The following is a 16509-nucleotide window of genomic DNA, read 5'->3' on the forward strand; positions in this document are numbered from 1 at the left end:
TCTTCGACAACGGCATTATTACCTGTATCAATACATTTTTGCAAAAATGAATAGAATTTTTAGATTTTTTTCCATGTTATTTGGGCAAAAATAAATTTTCTATATAAAGGGCCCCACATCACTCTGGCCCCGTGCCCCCACATTTGTTAATCCGACCCTGAGTTCACTGATGCCCGTTCTAGTTCAATAAGGGGCTGTCCATAAACATAAAGATATTGCCGTTTAAAATTTTGAAATAACTCTTCTGACCTTTTTGTACTCAAACTCTGTCAGAGAAGTTCTCAAATTTGTTTCCAAAAATGACATAAGGAGATACCCCATGGTTCAATTTAATAATTGATGCAGGAATTCTATTATGCTTTAATTTGTTATTTCCTCTAGGAATGCAAATATAGTTAAAAACAAATCCAATGAAAAAATTTCCTTGGAATTCCATTTAGAACTTAGTCATGTCTTAGGGTAAATTTATAAGGGATTTCTCTAAAAATATCATAATCTTCTTACAAGTTCGGTCAAAAACTTCGATCGGATAAAAATGGCTGAATAGCCTATTGACCTTACACAATCAAATGTCTTTGTAAAGTGTAATTAATTTCAAAAATAGGGATTACTAGTTGATCGAATTTGATGAAAAATGTTTTAGAAATCGATCCATTAGTATTTTGTATCGATCTTGGGAAATTAGTTTTTTTTTTCGAGATCCCGGGATTTGGAAAATAAAAATCCCGAATCCCGGGATTTTTTCATCTCCCGGAGTTGGAATAAAGTGCAGTAAAGGCAGCCCCAGTGACAAGTGATTGATTTCTGAAAATCGAGTTTGGTAGCTGTATGGTGCTTGTTTTACAGCCGTGTTTAAGCTTATGGTTTGTTATATGACTAGCTTCTCTATTATTCAGCTTCAATTCGATTATCACACAACAGAAATCAAATGACTGAAGCTTATAGCGCTGAAAATGTTATTTGGGTTTATTATTAGTGTTGGGGCGGTTTTAATGTGAAACTGGCAACACTGCACAAATTGATAAGTAGTAGAAAAGAAGGCGATGAAGTGAGCATTTTGGAAGTAGAATACCTTTGCAAACGGCGGATTTCTACACTTAAATGTAAGTTGTAAACAATGTAAATAGTAAATATTTTGTTATATATATTTCAGCATTGAAGCTGCATAACCGATATGCTGCTGTCAATAGGTGTAAAGGTCCATGCAAAGGTGATGCTCCCAACAATTAGGTATTACTATTAAATGATGACACTTTACTTTACTTTACATTATTATGGCATTCGCATTAAAGAAAAGATAAAATGGAGTTTTTGTGGATCGGTTTCTGTGTAAACCCGCATTTTGTAAGGAATCACCACGTAAGTGTCTGGTTGTATAGCTCGTCCACTTACACTCGTTGAACTGATTCGATTAATATAAAAGACTTGACCCTCTGAGCCTTCTATCGAAACGTTTTAGAAGTAGTAAGCATATAAACTTGCCAGAACACTTAGGGGCTGTCCATAAACCACGTGGTCATTTTTTTGGGACTTCTCGACCCCCCCCCCCCCGCGTGGTCATTAGTCCATACAAATTTTTTTTTTCGTCCATACAAAATGGTCATTGGCCGAACCCCCCCCCCCCTCATGACCACGTGGTTTATGGACAGCCCCTTACTGTATGAGAAGGTAAAAAATGTATCTGTGAAATTACTACTACATTTACTACATATAATTAACATCTTCTAGTATCAGCTATCCACACATTGAAAAAATTGGCTTACCCTAATCTTCTTACAATCCGGGTGAACGATTCCATAAAATGGAAGGGAACCTTTTCCAACATTGCCCAGATAATCCGACTCTCGAAGAAATTGGTACGTACGCACACCGACAATACGATGTGGCAGTGGAGCGAACTTGATTCCAGACAACGGCAAGAGACTGTAAAAGTCATGTCCTCCGGGAGCCGTAGGTATCTACACTAGAGAAAGGATGGCTTCGTGACAAACATGTTAAAAAAATACCTCAATGCCACCACCACCGCCGCCATCAAGGATCCGAGATGGTCACCTGAGAGGATTCCGGTTGATGCCGGTGAGAATTGTGGGGTTGATAGAAGGAAAAGGTATTCCTCCGCTGAATTGGCTACTGAGATGGTGTAAGATGGTGTATGACAGGGGTTTTCACATTCCAATAGTGGGGAAAGCTTTTGCAAGTTTTTTCAATAACTGAAATCAATACATTTGTTTTTTACTAAAAAAATAAAAAAAATGAATAAATATTACTTGGAATGAGCTCACTATACCTTTGCTTAAAATCAATCAACAATAACGAACAAAGGATTGTTTTTATTCTGTTGAAAAGGCGAGGCTTAAAAAGACGACTGAGAACCCCTGCACAAGGGTTTGACAGTTTTGAATTTCGACACGAGACAGACTCTGCGTGTCGTTTGGATCATTTTTATTTCTCTCCATTTCGCCAAAAGTAACTGTCTGTCGAATTCGGCAAGATGAAAAATGATTAGCATCGACGGGTACCACCGTCGCGGTGATTCAAAATCGATTTCGATTCCGATTCGGGATAATCGAAAACCGGTGCGGAATCAAATTTGTCGTGATGGACTTCCCGGTCCGACCGAACCGACCAGTCCACAATCGAAATCCTCAAAACCATTAGGAAAATTGGCAGTGCGACGGGACAAATGATAAAGACGGCCGTTGCCAGGGGTTACGGTACACAAATCAAGATTTATCGGGTGGTTGCTTCGATTTCGATTTGAAAAGTGGATGCACGTGTAGCCAAGTGTTTGGCTTACTGTGATTTCTTTTTGAAAACCTTCTTCGGGTGAGAAAATTTGTTCAAATTATGTAACACTATTAAGAAAATTATCAAAAGTGTACTCTTGAGAGCCCGTTAGGTCATTTAAACAGTACTTATATTATAATCAAAAGTTTTAATTCCTTTCTATCACAAAGCAACTTTATTTCCTCTGCATATCAAGCTAGGAAATTAAATAAAAATTATAACAAATTAAACTTCCCTGTTTCATTAACCCTTGCAAATGAAATCAGCTTCCGCCACTCTCTCAAGCACACATTCAGCCCATCAGCCTCAAACACAGATCACCAGCTGACAGTTCCTTCCTCCGTATCACTGTTGGGCCAGACAAATGCCACTGCCTTTCATCATCATCATCGGTATAATTAAATTCGCCACCCTAACTAACTGCTCCCTTGCTCCACTGACTGGACGGGGGCTGGTGGATGGAAAACCCTCATAATAAATAACGAACAAACACAACAACGCAGTAGGCGAAACGTCAGTCAGATCCAAATCCACGCACGTGCCTTTATGGCTTTCCGTGTATGCTGGCGTGAACATGGCCTACTTGGATTTTCGCCCCACTGGATTGTGGTTCTGAATCTGACACTGCAGGCGAACAACAACAACGCCGCATCGTACGAAGTGTATGAACAAGATTCTGCCTGCCGGAGAATCTTACCCAAAATGGATGAGGTGGTTCCAGCACACGCGGTTTTAATTAATGTGCTCCATTTGTCTGTCGGACGCGCGAGTCGGAAAACTTCTCAATCCCGGAATGGGCAAGATTTCCGCTTGCAGAATCCACGTGCGGTGCGCGCATTCCGGGTTAAGGTCATGAACTGTGATTGGATGAAGTGGAATGGAGATGAAATATTTTTTTCGGGAACAAACTCTCCACAATTCCTGGAAGGAACACTCCACAATTCTTGGAAGGAATTCCCCACAGAATTCCTGGCAGGAATTCCACAGAATTCCTGGCAGAAATTCCACAGAATTCCTGGCAGAAATTCCACAGAAGTCCTGGCAGGAATTCCACAGAATTCTTGAAAGGAATTCCACAGAATTCTTGGAAGGATATCCACAGAATTCTTGGAAGGAATTCCACAGAATTCTTGGAAGGATATCCACAGAATTCTTGGAAGGAATTCCACAGAATTCTTGGAAGGAATTCCACAGAATTCTTGGAAGGAATTCCACAGAATTCCTGGAAGGAATTCCACAGAATTCCTGGAAGGAATTCCACAGAATTCCTGGAAGGAATTCCACAGAATTCCTGGAAGGAATTCCACAGAATTCCTGGCAGAAATTCCACAGAATTCCTGGCAGGAATTCCACAGAATTCTTGAAAGGAATTCCACAGAATTCTTGGAAGGATATCCACAGAATTCTTGGAAGGAATTCCACAGAATTCTTGGAAGGATATCCACAGAATTCTTGGAAGGATATCCACAGAATTCTTGGAAGGAATTCCACAGAATTCCTGGAAGGAATTCCACAGAATTCCTGGAAGGAATTCCACAGAATTCCTGGAAGGAATTCCACAGAATTCCTGGAAGGAATTCCACAGAATTCCTGGAAGGAATTCCACAGAATTCCTGGAAGGAATTCCACAGAATTCCTGGAAGTAATTCCGCAGAATTCCTGGAAGGAATTCTACAGAATTCCTGGAAGGAATTCCACAGAATTCCTGGAAGGAATTCCACAGAATTCCTGGAAGGAATTCCACAGAATTCCTGGAAGGAATTCCACAGAATTCCTGGAAGGAATTCCACAGAATTCCTGGAAGGAATTCCACAGAATTCCTGGAAGGAATTCCACAGAATTCCTGGAAGGAATTCCACAGAATTCCTGGAAGGAATTCCACAGAATTCCTGGAAGGAATTCCACAGAATTCCTGGAAGGAATTCCACAGAATTCCTGGAAGGAATTCCACAGAATTCCTGGAAGGAATTCCACAGAGTTCCTGGAAGGAATTCCACAGAATTCCTGGAAGGAATTCCACAGAGTTCCTGGAAGGAATTCCACAGAATTCCTGGAAGGAATTCCACAGAATTCCACAGAATTCCTGGAAGGAATTCCACAGAATTCCTGGAAGGAATTCCACAGAATTCCTGGAAGGAATTCCCCCGAATTCCTGGAAAAAATTCCTCAGAATTCCTGGAAGGAATTCCTCAGAATTGCTGGAAAGAATTCCTCAGAATTCCTGGAAGGAATTCTTCAGAATTTCTGGAAGGAATTCCTCAGAATTCCTGGAAGGAATTCCTCAGAATTTCTGGAAGGAATTCCTCAGAATTTCTGGAAGGAACTCCTCAGAATTTCTGGAAGGAAATCCTCAGAATTCCTGGAAGGAATTCCTTTGAATTCCTGGAAGGAATTCCATTGAATTCCTGGAAGGAATTCCTCAGAATTCCTGGAAGGAATTCCTCAGAATTCCAGGAAGGAATTCCTCAGAATTCCAGGAAGGAATTCCTCAGAATTCCAGGAAGGAATTCCTCAGAATTCCTGGAAGGAATTCCTCAGAATTCCTGGAAGGAATTCCTCAGAATTCCTGGAAGGAATTCCTCAGAATTCCTGGAAGGAATTCCTCAGAATTCCTGGAAGGAATTCCTCAGAATTCCTGGAAGGAATTCCTCAGAATTCCTGGAAGGAATTCCTCAGAATTCCTGGAAGGAATTCCTCAGAATTCCTGGAAGGAATTCCTCAGAATTCCTGGAAGGAATTCCACAGAATTCCAGGAAGGAATTCCTCAGAATTCCTGGAAGGAATTCCTCAGAATTCCTGGAAGGAATTCCTCAGAATTCCTGGAAGGAATTCCTCAGAATTCCTGGAAGGAATTCCTCAGAATTCCTGGAAGGAATTCCTCAGAATTCCTGGAAGGAATTCCACAGAATTCCTGGAAGGAATTCCACAGAATTCCTGGAAGGAATTCCACAGAGTTCCTGGAAGGAATTCCACAGAATTCCTGGAAGGAATTCCACAGAATTCCTGGCAGAAATTCCACAGAATTCCTGGCAGGAATTCCACAGAATTCTTGAAAGGAATTCCACAGAATTCTTGGAAGGATATCCACAGAATTCTTGAAAGGAATTCCACAGAATTCTTGGAAGGATATCCACAGAATTCTTGGAAGGATATCCACAGAATTCTTGGAAGTAATTCCACAGAATTCCTGGAAGGAATTCCACAGAATTCCTGGAAGGAATTCCACAGAATTCCTGGAAGGAATTCCACAGAATTCCTGGAAGGAATTCCACAGAATTCCTGGAAGGAATTCCACAGAATTCCTGGAAGTAATTCCACAGAATTCCTGGAAGTAATTCCACAGAATTCCTGGAAGGAATTCCACAGAATTCCTGGAAGGAATTCCACAGAATTCCTGGAAGGAATTCCACAGAATTCCTGGAAGGAATTCCACAGAATTCCTGGAAGGAATTCCACAGAATTCCTGGAAGGAATTCCACAGAATTCCTGGAAGGAATTCCACAGAATTCCTGGAAGGAATTCCACAGAATTCCTGGAAGGAATTCCACAGAATTCCTGGAAGGAATTCCACAGAGTTCCTGGAAGGAATTCCACAGAATTCCACAGAATTCCTGGAAGGAATTCCACAGAATTCCTGAAAGGAATTCCACAGAATTCCTGGAAGGAATTCCACAGAATTCCTGGAAGGAATTCCACAGAATTCCTGGAAGGAATTCCACAGAATTCCTGGAAGGAATTCCACAGAATTCCTGGAAGGAATTCCCCCGTATTCCTGGAAAAAATTCCTCAGAATTCCTGGAAGGAATTCCTCAGAATTGCTGGAAAGAATTCCTCAGAATTCCTGGAAGGAATTCTTCAGAATTTCTGGAAGGAATTCCTCAGAATTCCTGGAAGGAATTCCTCAGAATTTCTGGAAGGAATTCCTCAGAATTTCTGGAAGGAACTCCTCAGAATTTCTGGAAGGAAATCCTCAGAATTCCTGGAAGGAATTCCTTTGAATTCCTGGAAGGAATTCCATTGAATTCCTGGAAGGAATTCCTCAGAATTCCTGGAAGGAATTCCTCAGAATTCCTGGAAGGAATTCCTCAGAATTCCAGGAAGGAATTCCTCAGAATTCCAGGAAGGAATTCCTCAGAATTCCAGAAAGGAATTCCTCAGAATTCCTGGAAGGAATTCCTCAGAATTCCTGGAAGGAATTCCTCAGAATTCCTGGAAGGAATTCCTCAGAATTCCTGGAAGGAATTCCTCAGAATTCCTGGAAGGAATTCCTTTGAATTCCTGGAAGGAATTCCTTTGAATTCCTGGAAGGAATTCCATTGAATTCCTGGAAGGAATTCCTCAGAATTCCTGGAAGGAATTCCTCAGAATTTCTGGAAGGAATTCCTCAGAATTCCTGGAAGGAATTCCTCAGAATTCCTGGAAGGAATTCCTCAGAATTCCTGGAAGGAATTCCTCAGAATTCCTGGAAGGAATTCCTCAGAATTCCTGGAAGGAATTCCTCAGAATTCCTGGAAGGAATTCCTCAGAATTCCAGGAAGGAATTCCTCAGAATTCCTGGAAGGAATTCCTCAGAATTCCTGGAAGGAATTCCTCAGAATTCCTGGAAGGAATTCCTCAGAATTCCTGGAAGGAATTCCTCAGAATTCCTGGAAGGAATTCCTCAGAATTCCTGGAAGGAATTCCTCAGAATTCCTGGAAGGAATTCCTCAGAATTCCTGGAAGGAATTCCTCAGAATTCCTGGAAGGAATTCCTCAGAATTCCTGAAGGATTTCCACAGAATTCCTGAAAGCTGAAAGGAATTCCACAGAATTCCTGGAAGGAATTCCACAGAATTCCTGGAAGGAATTCCACAGAATTCCTGGAAGGAATTCCACAGAATTCCTGGAAGGAATTCCACAGAATTCCTGGAAGGAATTCCACAGAATTCCTGGAAGGAATTCCACAGAATTCCTGGAAGGAATTCCACAGAATTCCTGGAAGGAATTCCTCAGAATTCCTGGAAGGAATTCCTCAGAATTCTCGGAAGGAATTCCTCAGAATTCCTGGAAGGAATTACTCAGAATTCCTGGAAGGAATTACTCAGAATTCCTGGAAGGAATTCCTCAGAATTCCTGGAAGGAATTCCTCAGAATTCCTGGAAGGAATTCCTCAGAATTCCTGGAAGGAATTCCTCAGAATTCCTGGAAGGAATTCCTCAGAATTCCTGGAAGGAATTCCTCAGAATTCCTGGAAGGAATTCCTCAGAATTCCTGGAAGGAATTCCTCAGAATTCCTGGAAGGAATTCCTCAGAATTCCTGGAAGGAATTCCTCAGAATTCCTGGAAGGAATTCCTCAGAATTCCTGGAAGGAATTCCTCAGAATTCCTGGAAGGAATTCCTCAGAATTCCTGGAAGGAATTCCTCAGAATTCCTGGAAGGAATTCCTCAGAATTCCTGGAAGGAATTCCTCAGAATTCCTGGAAGGAATTCCTCAGAATTCCTGGAAGGAATTCCTCAGAATTCCTGGAAGGAATTCCACAGAATTCCTGGAAGGAATTCCACAGAATTCCTGGAAGGAATTCCACAGAATTCCTGGAAGGAATTCCACAGAGTTCCTGGAAGGAATTCCACAGAATTCCTGGAAGGAATTCCACAGAATTCCTGGCAGAAATTCCACAGAATTCCTGGCAGGAATTCCACAGAATTCTTGAAAGGAATTCCACAGAATTCTTGGAAGGATATCCACAGAATTCTTGGAAGGAATTCCACAGAATTCTTGGAAGGATATCCACAGAATTCTTGGAAGGATATCCACAGAATTCTTGGAAGGAATTCCACAGAATTCCTGGAAGGAATTCCACAGAATTCCTGGAAGGAATTCCACAGAATTCCTGGAAGGAATTCCACAGAATTCCTGGAAGGAATTCCACAGAATTCCTGGAAGGAATTCCACAGAATTCCTGGAAGGAATTCCACAGAATTCCTGGAAGGAATTCCACAGAATTCCTGGAAGGAATTCCACAGAATTCCTGGAAGGAATTCCACAGAATTCCTGGAAGTAATTCCACAGAATTCCTGGAAGGAATTCCACAGAATTCCTGGAAGGAATTCCACAGAATTCCTGGAAGGAATTCCACAGAATTCCTGGAAGGAATTCCACAGAGTTCCTGGAACGAATTCCACAGAATTCCACAGAATTCCTGGAAGGAATTCCACAGAATTCCTGAAAGGAATTCCACAGAATTCCTGGAAGGAATTCCACAGAATTCCTGGAAGGAATTCCACAGAATTCCTGGAAGGAATTCCACAGAATTCCTGGAAGGAATTCCCCCGAATTCCTGGAAAAAATTCCTCAGAATTCCTGGAAGGAATTCCTCAGAATTGCTGGAAAGAATTCCTCAGAATTCCTGGAAGGAATTCTTCAGAATTTCTGGAAGGAATTCCTCAGAATTCCTGGAAGGAATTCCTCAGAATTTCTGGAAGGAATTCCTCAGAATTTCTGGAAGGAACTCCTCAGAATTTCTGGAAGGAAATCCTCAGAATTCCTGGAAGGAATTCCTTTGAATTCCTGGAAGGAATTCCTCAGAATTCCTGGAAGGAATTCCTCAGAATTCCAGGAAGGAATTCCTCAGAATTCCAGGAAGGAATTCCTCAGAATTCCAGAAAGGAATTCCTCAGAATTCCTGGAAGGAATTCCTCAGAATTCCTGGAAGGAATTCCTCAGAATTCCTGGAAGGAATTCCTTTGAATTCCTGGAAGGAATTCCTTTGAATTCCTGGAAGGAATTCCATTGAATTCCTGGAAGGAATTCCTCAGAATTCCTGGAAGGAATTCCTCAGAATTCCTGGAAGGAATTCCTCAGAATTCCTGGAAGGAATTCCTCAGAATTCCTGGAAGGAATTCCTCAGAATTCCTGGAAGGAATTCCTCAGAATTCCTGGAAGGAATTCCTCAGAATTCCTGGAAGGAATTCCTCAGAATTCCTGGAAGGAATTCCTCAGAATTCCTGGAAGGAATTCCTCAGAATTCCTGGAAGGAATTCCTCAGAATTCCTGGAAGGAATTCCTCAGAATTCCAGGAAGGAATTCCTCAGAATTCCTGGAAGGAATTCCTCAGAATTCCTGGAAGGAATTCCTCAGAATTCCTGGAAGGAATTCCTCAGAATTCCTGGAAGGAATTCCTCAGAATTCCTGGAAGGAATTCCTCAGAATTCCTGGAAGGAATTCCTCAGAATTCCTGGAAGGAATTCCTCAGAATTCCTGGAAGGAATTCCTCAGAATTCCTGGAAGGAATTCCTCAGAATTCCTGGAAGGAATTCCTCAGAATTCCTGGAAGGAATTCCTCAGAATTCCTGGAAGGAATTCCTCAGAATTCCTGAAGGAATTCCACAGAATTCCTGAAAGCTGAAAGGAATTCCACAGAATTCCTGGAAGGAATTCCACAGAATTCCTGGAAGGAATTCCACAGAATTCCTGGAAGGAATTCCACAGAATTCCTGGAAGGAATTCCACAGAATTCCTGGAAGGAATTCCACAGAATTCCTGGAAGGAATTCCACAGAATTCCTGGAAGGAATTCCACAGAATTCCTGGAAGGAATTCCACAGAATTCCTGGAAGGAATTCCTCAGAATTCCTGGAAGGAATTCCTCAGAATTCTCGGAAGGAATTCCTCAGAATTCCTGGAAGGAATTACTCAGAATTCCTGGAAGGAATTCCTCAGAATTCCTGGAAGGAATTCCTCAGAATTCCTGGAAGGAATTCCTCAGAATTCCTGGAAGGAATTCCTCAGAATTCCTGGAAGGAATTCCTCAGAATTCCTGGAAGGAATTCCTCAGAATTCCTGGAAGGAATTCCTCAGAATTCCTGGAAGGAATTCCTCAGAATTCCTGGAAGGAATTCCTCAGAATTCCTGGAAGGAATTCCTCAGAATTCCTGGAAGGAATTCCTCAGAATTCCTGGAAGGTTTCCCCAAAATTCCTGGAAGGATTCCCCAAAATTCCTGAAAGGAATTCCCCTGAATTCCTGGAAGGAATTCCCCTGAATTCCTGGAAGGAATTCCCCAGAATTCCTGGAAGGAATTCCCCAGAATTCCTGGAAGGAATTCCCCACAATTCCTGAAAGGAATTCCCCACAATTCCTGGAAGGAATTCCCCACAATTCCTGGAAGGAATTCCCCAGAATTCCTGGAAGGAATTTCGCAGAATTCCTGGAAGGAATTCCCCAGAATTCCTGGAAGGACTTCCGCAGAATTCCTGAAAGGAATTCCGCAGAATTCCTGAAAGGAATTCCCCAGAATTCCTGGAAGGAATTCCCCAGAATTCCTGGAAGGATTCCCCAAAATTCCTGGAAGGAATTCCCCAGAATTCCTGGAAGGAATTCCCCAGAATTCCTGGAAGGAATTCCCCAGAATTCCTGGAAGGAATTCCCCAGAATTCCTGGAAGGAATTCCCCAGAATTCCTGGAAGGAATTCCCCAGAATTCCTGGAAGGAATTCCCCAGAATTCCTGGAAGGAATTCCCCAGAATTCCTGGAAGGAATTCCCCAGAATTCCTGGAAGGAATTTCTCAGAATTCCTGGAAGGATTCCCCAAAATTCCTGAAAGGAATTCCCCAGAATTCCTGGAAGGAATTCCCCACAATTCCTGAAAGGAATTCCCCAAAATTCCTGGAAGGATTCCCCAAAATTCCTGGAAGGATTCCCCAAAATTCCTGAAAGGAATTCCCCTGAATTCCTGGAAGGAATTCCCCAGAATTCCTGGAAGGAATTCCCCAGAATTCCTGGAAGGAATTCCCCAGAATTCCTGGAAGGAATTCCCCACAATTCCTGAGAGGAATTCCCCACAATTCCTGGAAGGAATTCCCCACAATTCCTGGAAGGAATTCCCCACAATTCCTGGAAGGATTCCCCAAAATTCCTGAAAGGAATTCCCCTGAATTCCTGGAAGGAATTTCGCAGAATTCCTGGAAGGAATTCCCCACAATTCCTGAAAGGAATTCCCCACAATTCCTGGAAGGAATTCCCCACAATTCCTGGAAGGAATTCCCCAGAATTCCTGGAAGGAATTTCGCAGAATTCCTGGAAGGAATTCCCCAGAATTCCTGGAAGGACTTCCGCAGGATTCCTGAAAGGAATTCCCCAGAATTCCTGGAAGGAATTCCCCAGAATTCCTGGAAGGATTCCCCAAAATTCCTGGAAGGAATTCCCCAGAATTTCTGGAAGGAATTCCTCAGAATTCCTGGAAGGATTCCCCAAAATTCCTGAAAGGAATTCCCCAGAATTCCTGAAAGGAATTCCCCAGAATTCCTGAAAGGAATTCCCCAGAATTTCTGAAAGGAATTCCCCAGAATTCCTAATAGGAATTCCCCAGAATTCCTGATAGATAATTTCAAGAATTCCTGGAAGAAGTAAACCAGAATTAGTGGAAGAAATTCTCCAGGAATTCTGGAAAAATCCTTCCAGGAATTCGGAAGAATGCCTTCCAGGATTTCAGGAAGGAATTCTCCAGAATACCTGAAAGGAATTTCCCAGAACTTTTGAAGGAATTACCACAGGCTTCATGAAATTGCTTTCTTAGAATTCCTAAAAGAATTTTCTAAGAAAAAAATTTCTTAGAATTTCTGAAAGAAATTCTTTAGAATTCCGAAAGAAATTCTTTAAAATAATTATAAGAAATTCCGATTAAAGATTACAGATACATTTCCAGACAAACTGGACGCACTTCTCTTGCAGTACATTGCTGCCAGTTATATACATTTTCATCTCATATCTTTTTCTCTTTATCGTTCCAGATCAACCGGCAGCATCTCCTCGGAACCCCGCCATCAGAGAAAGAGAGAGTAAGAGAGCACACCTTCGCATCTACACATTTGTACAGAGCCAAATTCGTTACGTGTGAGAGAATGTAAGTAATTTTAAGTGACACAAACCTAGGTATGTGTGAGACAAAAAAAGAAGAAAATCTTGGACTCGGCCTACCTAAAGGTCGTAATCAATCGACCACACAGGTTAAGCTGCTGCAAACTCAAAACGGCGATTTTTTCTTACCTCAAGACTAATTTTTCACTTCTTCGAAAACAAATGAAAAAAGGAAACAAACAAACGAATATCTTTATGTCATTGTGCTATGTGAACCGTCGTTGACACACACACACCCCTCCTTGTGAAACTGTGGCACGCTGCACTCACACTGATAAATTCTACAAAAAATGCAAACAATCAAGTCATAACGAAGGATTGTGAAACGGTACTACTAACGAGCAAACTAAACGAAACATAGCATCTGTCAAAATAGAAACACGGAAAACACAATTTACCCAAGCAGAAAATCAGAGAACAGTGTTTACATTCTCAGTCCGTAACCGTAGTAACAGTGTAGTAGGTTGGCGGACGTCTAAGTAAGTCGGTGAAAACAAATATGGCGCATGAAACTTCGTGTGTACGTGTGTGTCAATGTCAAAGCCAAAAAAACGAACCTTGCGATGGATGTAGGACAGGTTTGCGTTCTGGTGTTTTTCGGAAGAAGTCCGTATTTTGTTTTTTTTTAAAGGATTATTTTGATCAAATGTTTACAAAATGTCAAAATGTTCAGAGAAATGCTGAAAAACTAGGGGACAACTAACTGTTTCTTCATTATAGATCGTGAAAAACATGTACAGTGGTTGAAATGAAAAATATTACGCTTACGATGGATGGGAAAGGATGTATTGGAATGCATTGTTTGTTGGATTTAGGACAAGTTGACTCGTTAGATTAAGTGTTCGAGAAATAACTAACTGATGTTTTCATTCTGTCCTTGAAGTTGTCTTTATTGATCGTTAAAATGTCAAAGTAGGCATTGTCAATTTTCCTTGTATAAGCTTCTGGCTAGCCATGCCTACTGTGACTGTATGAAGCTATGGTCTCGTTTACCTTTCGGATGGAATGTGATATTTCACACGCCTGCGCTCGTCCATTTAGGCCGGGGAAATTCCCGGAATGAAGGCACTTTGCAAAAATTACCGTTTTATGTTTGTCTGAATTTACGTCGAATCAAGCGGCGACGGCAGAGTGGAATTTAATTTTAGCGAACGTGATGAACCAGAAGAAGCTTTTATCTGTTTGTGCTTTTTTTTACGTTTGGGTCTCGGCCGGAACGTGTGAGAGCGTCCATGTAAGATAGATTGTTAGGCCAAATAGAATTTAATGGGCTAAGCGTGCTTCCTGAGAAGTCATGGAAGGCGGCTCCGGGTGTGACTAGACTCCAAAAATGTTTCGCAGCAATTTGGAAGGAGCAACTTAACTACTACGGAGAGATGCTAAGCACATGACATACCGCTAGAGGGGAAGATTTCTTTTCTAACCTAGTCAATTACAGTCACTCCTAATCGCTACCAGAACAGTAAATAAATCAAGCGCAACTTTACGGAACAAACGAAAATCATTCTAGTACCGCCGACAGATAAATTAAAGCAAACAAAACAGGAAAGTTTTCAGTGTTTCACGATTACAGAAAAATAAATCAAGAGATGTGCAAAAACATAACATAATAAAACAGTACAGTTAGTCTTATGACGTTGGAAAAGTAATAGAAGAAACAAGCGCAGACAACAACAGAGACAAACAAAAACTAAACAAATCAGAAACCTAGAAAACTTGATATGATAAAATAAAAAAAAGCTTTAAATGTCGTTCAACAAATCATAAACTACCAATACTGCAAGCAGCGCAACAAATAACAAAGTTTTATCGCGACGAACGCAAAATTTGACACAAAACCATCAAAAGCGAAGCAGAATCCCAGCAAGCCATGGCTGTTTTAGACCAGTACTCTGTTCTTCTGTAAATACAAACAAACACAAAGGAACATTCTCCAGTAAACTCTTCTCTCACTTACACAGTCACGCACACCGTACCGAAACAGAATGCGAAACGAAGGAGAAGAGTACGGTGCGCCAAACGCTACAGATCGTGCGAATCTCAATGTTTCATATCTATACGTGAATGATATATTTGAAACGAACAAAAAAAACAAACAAAAAAACTACTGATGAGAACAAAAAAAATGAACTCTAGATATTAGATAAACGAATGAACGAGAAAAAGTTAGGTTATATTGAAATCAAAGTCAAACAAAATACACAAACACTAACTCACGTGGCGAGCATTGGTGACGGTTTCCAGCGTTGCCAGTTTTATCGGGGGAAAAATTGCATGCATGTGACCGAATGAAGCGTCAAAACCTTTGGTTTCACTCTATATTGTTCCGGTTGCGTAGCAACGCAACCACACAACAAACAACAACTCAATGCACAACAAAACTGCACTCAGCACTGAACGTAAACCGAATCTTCCAAAGCAAACGAATGTACACTACTGTTTTTTGAAAACAAGCGAGACAGAAAATCATAAATCATTGTTGAATTTAGTGTATAGCACAAAGATAAACAAAAAAACGCGATAATTACTGCACCACGTTGCACACACATATCATTTAGTAAGCAATACATGGGCTACATGTTAGGTGGATAATATAATTGGCTGCGAAAGGGATCTCACACGTACACATTGGATTGGGTGTCAGTCTGAGTGGGATGATGATGAATCGAGTGAAAACTGTGAGTGTCTGAGACCAATAGAAACAGTGGAGATCCAGTGAATGTTTTCTGTTTGGTGTTAACATAGGGTTAATCAATGTGTGTAGAATGGATGTTCATTTTTCGGCAGCTTTCCGTTGACAAGACACGGAAGAACGTTTCGCTTGTAATGCAAACTAACATCTAATTAGTTGGAAATTTGTCCGTTAGAGGCGCCATATTGAAGTGATTGTGTCTGCTTTGGATACCGAGATAGAAAGTTTAAAAATTTACTTGTAAGCTAGCGCCACGTAGCGGAGAAATCATTGACTAATTGTTGACTCACCACGTTGCTTTTGACTTCCTGAAGAATTTTGCCAAAGACGACACCTTTCTATCAGCTTTGGAACCCGACAAATATTGGTTTAAAACTTCACTTGACGACTAGAGCCACCTAGTAGCGAAAGCACTAACTAATTTTTGAATCGTCAGATTGGTATTGACTTCCTGAAGAGCTTTGCCGAGGACGACACTTTTCTATCTGCTCTGGATCCCGAAAAAGCGGAGTTCTAAAATTAATCTGACGACTAGCGCCGCCTAAAAGAAAAATCACCAACTAATTACACAAGTTTACAAAATAAAACGAAAGTCGTGAACTTCTGTCAACAACCAAAATTTTTGAAGCATAATTTAGCGCTGATTTCGAAACCGTGATTCAAAAAATTTAAAGTAGAACAGTTTTTGAGTTTTAGCTCAATATCGAGTTTTACAACTTTTTAAAATATGGAATTTACTAAAATTCAATTATCTTGCGTTTTGTTCAACCAATTTTTAATCTCTTTCCATAAATTGAAAGCTGAATATAATACCATTCGATCATCTGAATGCAGGATTTGCGCCCTATTGATGAAAATCAAGATATTGATGAGTTTTTGGGACGACGATCTCCTTAAATTTTTAGCAATTTTTCCAAAAATATATGAAGAAATGTATTTTTTTTCAATAAGAAAAAAAAAAACAATTTAAAAATTCTTTCTCAACGTTTATTTGACATATTATATGTAGGTGAGTTACAGTAAAAAATTCAGCTCAATCAGAGCATTGATTACGGAGAATGAGATGTGTGAAATGAGCGACTTTGCTTAAAAATAGAACAAAAATCGATTTCAAATCACCAACCTTGTATGGAAAG

The 16509-nt window shown here is 40.8% G+C and overlaps 1 protein-coding gene across 1 annotated transcript in view; it reads left to right on the top strand.

Annotated features, from left to right (window-relative positions):
• The window catches only part of LOC109413201 (uncharacterized), a 249762-nt gene extending 234294 nt beyond the window's left edge, over positions 1–15468 (top strand). Inside the window, exon 10 of the mRNA XM_062851485.1 lies at positions 12555–15468. The gene's annotated coding sequence lies outside the window, so the exon portion shown is untranslated. The remainder of the gene's footprint in view (positions 1–12554) is intronic.
• The last annotated feature ends 1041 nt before the right edge of the window (positions 15469–16509 follow it).

Source organism: Aedes albopictus, chromosome 1 (genome assembly GCF_035046485.1).
Source record: "Aedes albopictus strain Foshan chromosome 1, AalbF5, whole genome shotgun sequence".
NCBI lineage: Eukaryota > Metazoa > Arthropoda > Insecta > Diptera > Culicidae > Aedes > Aedes albopictus.